Source organism: Equus caballus, chromosome 25, assembly GCF_041296265.1.
Source record: "Equus caballus isolate H_3958 breed thoroughbred chromosome 25, TB-T2T, whole genome shotgun sequence".
Taxonomy (NCBI): Eukaryota; Metazoa; Chordata; class Mammalia; order Perissodactyla; family Equidae; genus Equus; species Equus caballus.
In genome coordinates this window covers 7,826,814-7,840,055 of record NC_091708.1, presented here as the reverse complement: position 1 = coordinate 7,840,055, position 13,242 = coordinate 7,826,814, and the positions used below count along the sequence as shown (strand labels likewise).

The window sequence follows — 13,242 nt, the reverse complement described above, 5'->3', positions numbered from 1 at the left end:
ACAGCAAGAAAGGAGAGGTCAAGAGGAGTTTGCATACTGTACACCTATTTATTTATTTATTTTTATTTAAGTTTTTTCCTGAGGAAGATTTGCCCTCAGCTAACATCTTTGCCAATTTTCCTCTATATTCTATGTGAGTTGCTGCTACAACTAGTTATTTTAAATCCTTGGCTAGTACATTACTTCTATTACAGAGATCACACCTGTTATATTTACTAACCTTAGTATAGCCCCATTACATGGTGAACATACCCTGTTTATACACATAATTCAATAAATATTTGTTGATGTGAGAACTATATTGTCCTTTTTCTAGATCAGAGGGTATTATGAATTGCAAAATAGATTAAAATTCCTTTGTTTAACACAGGAGGAGTCTCCCTGATGTATGCTTGAGGCCACAGAGAATATTTCTCAGAGAAATTAATAAATATATGACTAAAGTAGTCTAAATTGTTTGGATCATGAAAGGATAGAATTGAGAGTTGCAGATGCAGATTTGGGTCTAGACTTTTAATGTCATCATGAAACTATTGATTAAATATTTGATAATGATCCACGATTATTATTAAACAAATTAAATATACTTATTATTTATAACTATATTATAAATAAATAAAGTAATTTATAATTATTGTATATATTATTATACATAATAAGTATAATTATGTATAAATATAAATTATAAATGAATAAAATATCATAAAAATATTATATGTCACTTTAAGTATATATGTCCAACTGTAAGAAAGAATTAAGTTTACCCTGGAAAGAGACAGGTTAATAGAATTGATAATACCCACCAAAAACTACACTCTCTAGTGTGTGGCCAAAATCACTGACTGAATAGAGCATGAGAGAATTTCACATCATCTTGCTTCCAATGCCTACCACAGTTTCAAATGCTAATATTATAGGACACATCACTCATTTAAGTGAACAAAGGAAATGATAAACTCATTGTAATGGTTATGATGCCAAGACACATTTCTCTTATAGTTTCAGATGTTTGTCCTGGATCACAAAGTCCAAAAAGACTTTTCTTTTTTTTTTTTTATCATTGACACTCCAAAGTGAATAACCTCATCAGGTCTTTTCCCAAGAGTTGTTTTTGATTTGGAGGAAGATGAGAGAAATTTCAAGTCTATTGAGAAGAAAATGTACTAAAAGAGGGAAAAATATATAACTGTGATTGTGTGTTAGTTAGTCTATCACAGGCTGAGCATTTGTCAACTCACAACTTCCAAGACAATATATTGAAGTTTTGGGTGAGATTGGGGAGAGAGACAATAGGATAAGGAAGTCTTCCAGATTATATTTAAATATACTTTATTTCAGTTTATATTTTTACTTTCATACAATATCTCGTCCAATATCAACTTAGCAGGGAATATCTGGAGAAAGACTTTGGTCTTTCTATTTGGAAATAAAGGCGATGATAATATTTGTTTTCAAATTTGAAAAAAAAAGAAATCTTCATTGAAAGAAGTGACACTTCAACATTTAATAACTGTTGACTTTGCTAAGACAGAAATAAAGAAAGTAAATCAGTTACTGACGATCTAATATCCCTCTTTCTAAAGCCACATCTCCCTGCCCTTTCTTCTTCTCTACTCCATTTCATTGTTTCATGAAGGTGGGGTTTGGGTGGTTACAGTCAAGATTTTGTCCTAAACCATTTGCTTGGATACACCCAAACACACAACCACTCTAGGTCTATGATGCTTAAGCTAAAAACTTGAATTGTGACAACAAACTATTAAGTAATATCCCTTCTTTAATTTAGGAGTGTCACTTCAGGAGCTCTAAGGGGCGCTTTTCAGAAACTGATGAAAGACAGATAAAAATGGGGATATGTAATATATTAACAATTAGAGCATTCACTTCTATTAGTATTTTCCAAGAACTAATATCATAATAGTGCTTAAAGTTTGCAGTAGATTATTCAAAGACTATAAGTGTTTCCTGTTTCTCCTTTCACGTGGAATATCTGGGATATAATGTGTAGAGAAGTGGAGAATCTTTTGTATTTCTAGCAAATATATTATTTGTATAAATGTTTGTAACAATGTTGTAAAGGACTATATAAAGAACACATTCTTTATCTTGTTGGGAGTGATATGTGCATTGTTTATTATTATTCTTGAACCTACAAGGGCAGTCATGTATATCCTAAATGTCAAGTGATGCACCATGCAAAACATGGGCTCCAAGACTGACTAAAATAGAAAACTGAAGGGTCCGGCCCAGTGGCACAGCAGTTAAGTGCACACGTTCTGCTTTGGCAGCCTGGCATTTGCCGGTTTGGATCCTGGGTGCAGACATGGCACCACTTGGCAAGCCATGCTGTGGTAGGCATTCCACATGTTAAGTAGAGGAATATGGGCACCAATGTTAGCTCAAGGCCAGTCTTCCTCAGCAAAAAGAGGAGGACTGGCAGCAGTTAAAAAAAAAAGAGATAAAACTGAAGAAAATAATGAAATGAGGGTTAGCTCTTAATTTTGTATGTATTAAATTGGCAAAATTAGGCAACATAATGTCAAAGGTAAAAAAGGGTTGTATTTCAAGAGTACTGTAGGAAAATTATCACATCCACAAGTTTATTTGAGACTCAATGTGCTTACTGAGCTGGTCATTAAAAATTTAGGAACAAAGTATGGAAGTGACGGTGAGAACTCTGTCAGAATGTACTTTATGAAGAGTATTTAATTTTGCTTAAAATATTCCATGATTTCCCATAGTACCAAGAATTAACTTGCTTTAACTATCCCATAATATCTCATGGCACAACTTACATTAATTCCTTTATTTTTTCACACAATTTGGTTCACATTCATCCCTTCTTCTCATTCATGAAATCATTCAGCTGAACAATAATGTGATTGAGTTCATTCTGCTTGGGTAAACTAAGGATCCTGTAAGGAAGAAAACAGTTTGTCACTTTCTTGATTTTCTATTTGGGTACATTGTTGGATAACTTGCTGATTATTAGACCAGCTAGGAACATGGAAGTCCAATGTACTTCTTCCTTTTTGACTTATCCTTATCTGGCACCTGCTTCTCTACATCCATATCCTCTAGAATGATTGTGGCTGACCTTTTGAAGAAGACCACTCTCTCTTTCAGTGAATGCATGATCCATGTCTTTTTAACGCATTACTTTGGTAGCCTAGAGATATTTATCCTAATTCTCATGGATTTTTACCACTCTGTAGCCACCTGTAAGTCCCTGTGCTACACAACTAAGATGAGTTATCAAGTCTGTGGTTCACTAGTGGCTGTGGCCTGGGTGGGGTCCTGTGTACATTCTTCAGCTCAGATTTTTCTGACCTTGAGTTTACTTTTTTGTGGTCCCAATGTGATTGATCACTATTTCTGTGACTTTCAGCCTTTGTTGAAACTTACCTGTACAGACACCTACGTGGTAAATCTACTCTTAGTGTCCAATAGTGAGGCCATGTGTATAGTGAGTTTTGTCATGGTGATGTTCTCCTATGTTATCATCTTGCGTTCTCTGAGAAACCACAGTGCTGAAGGAATAAGAAAAGCCTTCTGCAACTGTATCTCCCACATCATAGTGGTCATCGTGTTCTTTGGTCCTTATATATTTATATAAACATACACTGCAACCACCTTCAGCATGGACATGATGACACCTGTCAATTGGAAAACCTTTGTTCAACCTTCTGATTTGTACACTGAGAAATGGAGAAGTGAAAAATGCAATGAGAAAGTTGTGGAATAAGAAGATCGTCTCAGATACCAAAAGAAGAATGGGAGTTTTAAATTTTTCTTAATAGTTTGGATTGACCCAAAAGTTCATAGAGAATATGATATTCTTATTGTGGAGTTTTACAATCCTAACTTTAGGCATGAGAACTACCTCCTTCAGGAAAATAAAGAATGTGAACCCATAAGCTGGTTAGTATCGAGTCAAATTTATGAAGGGGAAGTGACAGCACCAGGTATAGTCTGGTATGGAAGGCCCATTGCCTTAGTGGTTCACTGCTGTTTCTCTGACTTTTGCCTTCCTAGTGTCACCTATGGTTTTTATCTAGTGTTTTAGCTGTTCTTCATAATGGTGAGTACTGATGCTTTCTGCTTCTAGATTAACCTCCTCCCCATGCTTATCTCTACAGCCTGGCTACTTATACCTCTTCCAAAGGGTTTCATTTATTAGACACTTCTGTCTCGACACATTTGATCATCAACCTTCAACTTAATTGTTCTTCCTGATTCAGCAGAAAGTATCAGATTCAAATAACTGTAAAAAGTCTATGTAGCAAGGAAGAAGATAAAATCTAGTAATCCTCTTTCCAATTCTTGAGTGTTTACTGCAAATTCTAAGCTTGTGTTTACTTAGATCTTTCTCAAACTGTGAGAATATGCACCATCCTGAGGTATGTCTTGGATGTTAGGAAGGCTGTGACTGTTGGTTTTGTATGCAGAATAGCATTCTTTTGGTAAAATCTACTTTATACTCCCAACTTGATTCTTTCTTTGGGGCAGGGGGTGGTATTAAGTTTTCTTTTGAATCATGTGAATTAATTGTAGCATAGCTGGCCCAAATTAAGGGTGATATATTAATGTGGTCTACAAGTAGAGAGAGTAATCAATTGATGTTACTGAATTTTAAAATATTAATAGAAAAAAACAATGAATGAGATAACCTTAAGAAGTATATTTATGTTTCAAAATGGCAATATTTACATGACAGTTATGAATTATAAATTTCCTTTCTGAAAAAGGCAAAATTGTGGGAACTGTAAAAACCAGTCATTGTTAGGGATTCAATGAGATAGGAGAAGAGATGAATACATGGAGCACAAGTCATTTTTAGTGAAGGAGAACAAATATTTGTGATACTGGAATGATGGAAACATGACATATTGCATAACCCAAACGCCATAAAACTGTACAATACAAAGTGTAAGCCCTAATGTAAACTATGGACTTTAGTACAAGTGTAACAGTATTGGTTTACCAATGTAACAAATGTACCAAACTGATGCAATATGTCAGCAAATGGGGAAACTGAGGGGTACAGTGAAGATATGTGGGAACTCTCTGTACTTTTTGTGAAACTTTTCTGTAAGTCTAAAACTGCACTAAAAAAGAAAGTCTATTTTAAAAAGTTACATTCACAAGGGAAAATTTGACATATCACCATGATTTAAAATATTTTATTTGAATTATTTATACTAATTTATTATGTAATCGAAGTATATATTATTAAGCCACATACTTATATCCCCAAGTTTTTTAGTTTACTCTTCTGTGCTATATAAATAACATTAATGAATATATATAAGATTGTGTTTTCTGTATGAAAACAATCCTTAATTGAGATATTATTATATAATTTCAAGCATTAACTTAAATGATGTTACTGATCATGGATAATTTGCATATATATGCATATATTTGCATGTGTGTATATATACCATATCTTCTATATCCATTCAACCACTTAGGTTGTTTCCATATCTTGGCTATTGTAAATAATGCTGCAATGAACATGTAGGTGCATATATCTTTTTGAATTAGCAATTTTGCTTTTTTGGGATAAATATCAAGAAGTGGAATTGCTGGATCATATGGTAGTTCTACTTTTAATGTTTTGAGGAAGCTCCACATTGTTAAAAAAATTTTTTTAAAAAATCTAACTATTTGCTATCTACAGGAGACCTATTTTAAATTTAAGAACACACATAGACTGAAAATGAAATGATAGAGTAAGATATTCCACGTAATTGGTAACCAGTAGAGGGCAGGATGACTAAACTATTATTGAATATAAAATAGGCAAAAGAGACAAAGAAAGTCATTACAAATGACAAAGAGTCATTTCCATAGGAAATTATAACAAATATAAATATATATGCATCCAAAATCAGGGCATCAAAATACCTAAAGTGAATATTGATGGATCTGAAGGGATAAATATGCAGAAATACAATAACAATAGAAGATATTGATATCCCACTTACAAAAATGGACAGAACATTTAAACAGAAAATCATAAGGAAAGAATAGACTAGAACAACACTATTGGTGAAATGTACCTAACAGACACATCCAGAATATTCCACCAACACTAGCAATAGACATATTCTTTTAAAGATCACACCGAATTTTCTTCAGGATAGACCATTTGTTAGGGCATGAAATAAGTCTCAACAAACTTAAGAAGATTGAAATCATTCCAGATACCTTTTCTGAGCACAGTGGAGTGAAACAAAGAAATCAATAACAAGAGAAAATAGAAAAATTCACAAATTCATTGAAATTAAAATAAAACACGCTTGAATAACCATTGAGCAAAAGAGGAAATCAAAGGGAAATTGGAAAATGTCTAAGACAAATTAAAATGAAAACATAACATACTAGGAATTATAGGATGTCCCAAAAGTATTGGTAAGAGGGAAGTTTATGGTTAACACCTAATTATTTTTCTTATTTTTTATTTGTGTATGTACATCATAATATATTTTGAATTCTGTGTAGATTACATCATGTTCACCACCTGAAAACTAATTATATTCCATCCCCTCAAATGTGAGCCTAATTACCCCTTTTGCCCTCCCCCGCTTCCCCCATGGTAAGCACCAATCCAATCTCCAATGCTATGTGTTTGTTTGTCGTTGTTTTTATCTTCTATTTATGAGTGGGATCATGTGGAATTTGACTTTCTCTCTCTGACATATTTCACTCAGCATAATACCCTCAAGGTCCATCCACGTTGTCACAAATGGCCGAATATCGTCATTTCTTATGGCTCATTGAAGTCAATAAATTTTTATTTAGGGAATTTTACATATAATTCCTTCCACTGCCCATCAAGCTTACTTTAGTTCCACCAAAATTTGAGTCAAGATTCATCTACGCAACAGCCCTTTTGCAAAGACCCTATGCTTTTTTTTTTTTAGATGAAGTATATCTGATATATAACGTGGTGTACATTTAAGGTGCATATGTTAAGTTGGTACATTTATATATTATAATATGATTCCTTTAGAAAAGAAAGAATTTAAAAGATGCATTGAGAACAGTGTTATATCAGTGAATGGAAGTTTTACCATTCTGTAATGAATGTAGAGAAGTCTTTAAGAACACTTGTAATATACATTTCTAAGTATGGTAAAAAAGATAAAAATAAATAAACAAATAAATATAACCCATGTTTAATCCACAGTTGTCATGTTAGTCAGCCCACAATTTTTTAGTTGAGTTTATTTTATCTCCACTTGAATATGGATATATTGATGACACACTTCAAAAATGTCCCACCTAGAAACTTTGGGAATTAATTTCTTCAAGAAATTTACTTCAGGGTCTTCTAAATATGAATTAAGTTCAAATCATATTCACTCCTAAGCTTCCACACCAAATAATAGTACAGATATTTAAGATACTGTCCATACCTAAGATTTAAAAAAGTCAACTCTTGGGTCTTTTATACTTTTAGGAACTCTGTATTGTAGTTCTTTCCCACAGATCTAGCAAATAGTTCTGTGAGTAAAGCAAACCACATAGTTACTTGACAAGGCATTTCCAATAATGTGAGTCTACGGAAAAAGCCCCATTGGATAGACCTCAATTCAAGATTTATATTTTCCATTCTGCGTTAACATCTCCCATAATGAAGTGCTCCCATGGTTCATGTACTTGTACTTGGCAACAATTTTCTCATGCATTTCATTTTATCCTAGAGCAAGAATGTACATTCTTGCTTAGACTTTTCTTGCAGCTTTCCCGTGGTTAGCTGGTTGGTAGCAATAAGGGGTGTAGGAGGAAGCCCACGAGGAAAGCAAATACCATTGCATGACAACTTCTTCAAATAAGGTAATGGCATGGTGTCTAGGCTGAGGAAGACTGTTCTTTCCTCTCTTTGAAGGGAGAGGAAGCTACTTATGATAATCAGGAGGATGCAAGATAATTTGTGAGTTCATGGTTTTCACCCTGCCCTGCACAATTATGTCTGTCTAGATCTCAGAATCCCACTCTTTTCTTATCAGAATACTGACTTCAACAACAAATTCCTAGTTAGGTTGCATATTCAGTCATCTTTACATTTCTGTCATCTTTATTATAAAATCCTGGACAAAAATTAGACCATAATCTCTATGGGCAGGAGACATGGCAACAGTGGGCATGGAAGCTCTGTGTTAAAAGTATGTCCATAAGACATATTAGATAGAGTGTATCTCGGGAGGCACCTAAATTGGGTCCGATATACACCCCTTTTCATAATTACTTTGTCTTGAAATAGAAGACATCAACTAAAACTATGCCAACTGGAATTGACTATTTTGCAAAGCTTACAAGAGCAGAATCAAACTCCAGCAGCTGTGATCAATAATAAATGCTTGAGATGAAGTAGCCTTGAAATTCATAGAATCTGAAAAAAGTGATGTATATATGTCACTAGAATTTATTGTGGAATTCACAGTTTTACATTCCCACATGGAGAAATAGATGATCATTTTCTCAAGCTAAAGAAATTCTAAAGTTCCTGGTACAATAAAATTAATATAAAACTAGTAATCTTAATATAATTAAGTAATTTATAAATAGAAATAGAAGTTCCAAATAAACAAAAATACTCATTGAATTTTCTCTATGGATAAAAATACAAATAAAAATAGAAACTGAAATCAGAAGATTCTTACTGTTCATACAATTAGTCTGTGGTGTTGATGGATGGTGACAAATGGAGATATCCATCTCCATTGCATAAACAGAGTTTTCATTCATATATCACAGTCTCATTCAAATTACTCTCTTTTCTTGATTATATTAAATCTAACTAAAATAATTCATATCAGTGATGTAACTCTTCTGCTCCAAAGCCTAAAAATCCATCTCTGGTTACAATATTCTATCTTTAATCAATTCTCATTTTCAAGTTCCCTACTATCAATTGCATATACTCTTGTAGGCCATATAAATATATCCATATTAATTTGGGCCATCTATGCCATAATCATAAGAACGTGATCTTATGAACAAATTATTATAATTGGGATGACTCAAGAGAAAACTTAAAATTCCCCAAAATTAGAATGTATCATTTTACGAGCAAAAAGTAGTTTTTACAAACAGAATAATATTGAGTATAACCTAAATAATCAGAACCTTCCTAAGATAAAAAAGACTCCTTCAGAAGGGTGAATGTTCTCACAGTGTTCTGTCACTCTTCTAGAAGGATCTTAGTAAACATATGATAATAATTCAAAGTATAACCACAGGACATAGAAGAGAGATTATCTACATTACGTGTCTTGTCCTTTACAACATGAAGTTTCTATAATTATTTAAATCTGGTGCTTTCTTTCTCTCAGGAGGAACAACCAAGTTGAAGGTTCATGATCAGACATTATGATCCCACAGTATTTAGTAAATGAACAGTTTGGAGGAAACCTTGCCAGGCTGTGGATATAAGCATACAGAAGTGTAAGTATAAATAGAGAACACAAAGAATCAATATGAGGAAGGGCAGAGATAATACTAGATCAAAACACAGTGCTATTAGGCATGCAAAAGAGGCAGAGTAAAGCATGTGTCTTACATGACTGTTTCTACCTGGGGCTGTCTCTTTTTCTACAGAAAATTGACTCAATGCTAATCAGCATATGTGTTCATATTGCCTATCTTCTTGAATAAACTAATTCTTATGCCCCACTTTAGGATTATGTTAACTCTGCAATAAGAGGATAATATTCTCTATGGACTTTTTTGATCAATCCTAATGATAAAGAAAATTTGAAACTTCTATTCATCATTTGTCACCTGAGATCAACTTCACGTTCCATATTTTCCTCATGGCATTTTTCACTTCTGCATTTCTCAGTGTATAAATCAGAGGATTGAACAAAGGTGTTCCAATTGTATAAAACACAGCTATCATCTTGTCCATGGAGAAGGTGGTTGCAGGCCATGTGTATATAAATATGCAAGGACCGAAGAACAAGATGACCACTATGACATGAGAAATGCAAGTTGAGAGGGCTTTTTTCCTACCTTCAGCACTGTGGTTTCTCAGAGAATGCGAGGCGATAACATAGGAGAACATCACTATGACAAAACTCACTGTACAAATGCCCCACTGTTGGACACCAAGAGTAGATTGACCACGTAGGTGTCTGCACAGGCAAGTTTCAACAAAGGGTGCAAGTCACAGAAATAGTGATCAATCACATTGGGACCACAGAAGGGTAAACTCAAGGCCAGAAAAATCTGAGCTGAAGAATGTACACAGGACCCCACCCAGGCTACAGTCACCAATGCACCACAGACTTGATGGCTCATGATGATCGTGTAGCGTAGGGGCTTATAGATGGCCACATAGCGGTCAACAGCCATGATAATTAGGATGAAGATCTCCAGGCAGCCAAAGAAATGTGATGAAAAGACTTGGATCATGCACTCATTGAAAGAGATAGTGGTCTTCTTCAAAAGGGCATCCACAACCATTCTAGGGCCTATGGATATAGAGAGAAAGGTATCAGATAAAGATAAGTGGAAAAGAAAGAAGTACATTGGACTTCCAAGTGCCTGGCTGGTCTTGATGGTAGCGATAATCAGAAAGTTACCCAGCAAAGTCCCCAAATAGATAAGTAAGAAAGTGACAAACACTATTTTCTTCCTAACAGGTTCCTGGGTTAACCCAAGCAGAATGAACTCAGTCACATTATTATTCAGCTGCATGATTTCTTGAATGAGAAGAAGAAGTGTGAAATGGTTCATCTGCAAAATATAAGGGAATTACTTCAGGGTTGTATGTGTAACATATAGTGTTATATATGATGTTATGGATATTTTAAGAAAAATAAATCTTCCTTATCATGGGCATTTTAACTGTTGCTTCTTAGTAACTCACCTCAACACTTTGTTCCACAGTTTGCAATTTGGCTCCATTTTATTATTAAATTAATTATTTTTTGATATTTAATAAATTGACATCCATGTTTGGATGGTGTATCACTTGGGATTTTGGATATATCTGACTACTTTTGGAAGTTCATAATATAAACGGAAAATTATACCCCAGACCCAACCCATAAAGAATATCTTCTTTACACATATATTTATCATTGTGTATTTGTTACACATAATTCTACAAAAGTCTATTTTTAATATATGTTATGCATCCCTTCACTGTATGCTAATTTCCAGATATTAGAGCTTGAAACGAGAAACAGGAAGTACTTATATCCTCTAAATAATATGATGTTACCTTGTGGTGCTCTTCTGATATTTAGCATTTGATATATACTAATGTAGAGAAGTGAATATTCCTTAATAGTTGGTAATATCTCAAATATCCTTATTTCTTTTTCCTTTTTCCCATTTCTGAAAGACATCCCTTAGAGGACCCAAAGTCCCTAAGGTTGCATAAAAATGAAAGAGGGGTGTTATAACTCAACAGTTCTTGTATTCATAATTCAACTGTTTAACTTAAACATTTTACATCTGAAGTGATTTTGGGAGGACACCACGCAGTTCATGTAGGATCAGATGATGGTTGTAATCTCCAGTAGAGTTTGTATTATCCAAGCACCTGAAAACTCCTTTGTTCTTGTAACAAACCAGACATTCAGAGGGGGGAAGGAGATATAATTTTAGACAACGAGTAGTGGACAGTCAGTAACTGACTTCATTCAATTTATTTCTGTCCTGGCTAAGTCAGTGATGATTTAACTTTGAAATTTAATTTATTTCAATGAATATTTCTCTTTTTTCAAACTTAGAAAAGAATACTATCACTGCCTTCACTTCTAAGAAAAAAACTTTTTATCTACATCTTTCTTTTCAAGATAATTTTGAAAGGGACTACATGCAAATAAAAAATGTGGAAGGCTTACATATCTCATTGTGTTCCTCTTCAATCCTTCAATACACTGTCTTAAAAGTCGTAAGTGGCCAAAGCACAGACTATGATAGAGGAAACAGATGCAAATTTCCCTTGTACATCTTTTCCTCTTTCTTGGTAAGCTTTCTTCTCCTGAGCCCACTTGAAATATACCTTATGTTCCTCCAAATCAAAAACTGCTCTCAGGAAAGTGTCTGATGAAGTAATTTATATTAGGATACCAGATTTTTAAAAAGTTCTGTTTGCACTATGAAACTTTTGACGAAGATCTTCAACTATGAGGAAACTGATCCTTAGTATCTTAATCGAAACAATAAGCTCATTCTTTCCTTCTTAATTTGAAAGAGTGATCCATCATGAAATATTTGTGCTTGAAATTAAGTCCCATAATTGTGGCCACTCCTTTGAGTGTATGACTGTTGATTTGTGCTATCAACCCCATTAGAATGTTCATTTCTAGATCAAGTTTATTTTATTTTACTGTTTTGCTAAGTAATATTTGCCCTGAGCTAACATCTGTTGCCAATGGTAGAGATATATTTTTTCGTTTGAGGAAGATTGACCTTGAGCTAACATGTGTGCCAGTGTTCCTCTATTTTTGTATATGCAATGCTTCCACAGCATGGCTGATGAGTAGAATAGGTCCACGTCCAGGATCCAAACTCACAAACCTGGGCCACTGAAGTGGAGTACGTGGAACTTTAACCACTTGGTCATGGGGCTGGCCATAGGAACAAGTTTATTTATACATCTGGACATATATTGTTTAAGATAACTTAAGAATTATAAATACATGTATTTTCATTAACTTATTAATAATTATGAGTTCTCATAAATATTTAGGCAGCAGTTCAATCAATAGTCTCCTTCCTTCTTAGAATGTCACTTCATTTCTAACTACTTCAACTGTCCCAAAACTCTAGGACCCAACTGCTAAGAAACCTTCTCTGGTGGCCTTCAGTGACTGCTTTATGATGAAAGAAATTCTCTCTCCTGTTCCCTAAGGGCTTCTTTGACAGCTTTTCTTATAATATTACATAATATTAGTTAAATTCACTTATATGTGCTCTCTCTTTAGCTTCCTTTTTGGAATAAAAATCTTTGAAAATTATGTATTCTCAGATTTTATTCTCCACAGTTCAAAACTCAATGCCTTGTACAATGTAGGTGCTGAGTAAATGTTTTTAAATTGAACCTTCTCAATTACTTCTTAATATATTTATCTGATTGGTTTAGTGCTATTCTGGTTACAAAATACATTCACATCATTAATCCTCTGTGGCCTTCTATTATGCGTGGTAGACAGACAAACATACTCCCAATTATAAATTCAGAAAAAAAACTGAGATGAATTTTAAATAACTTAA

At 33.9% G+C, this 13,242-nt stretch overlaps 1 non-coding gene and 2 pseudogenes across 1 annotated transcript; 1 reads left to right on the top strand and 2 right to left on the bottom strand.

Annotated features, from left to right (window-relative positions):
- OR4C273P (olfactory receptor family 4 subfamily C member 273, pseudogene) lies at positions 2,870 to 3,764 on the top strand (annotated as a pseudogene).
- On the bottom strand, positions 7,472 to 7,601 carry LOC111771966 (small nucleolar RNA SNORA18). The gene has a single exon (XR_002805846.1). It is a non-coding gene; the product is annotated as a small nucleolar RNA SNORA18 (small nucleolar RNA).
- Positions 9,782 to 10,710, bottom strand: OR4C205P (olfactory receptor family 4 subfamily C member 205, pseudogene; annotated as a pseudogene).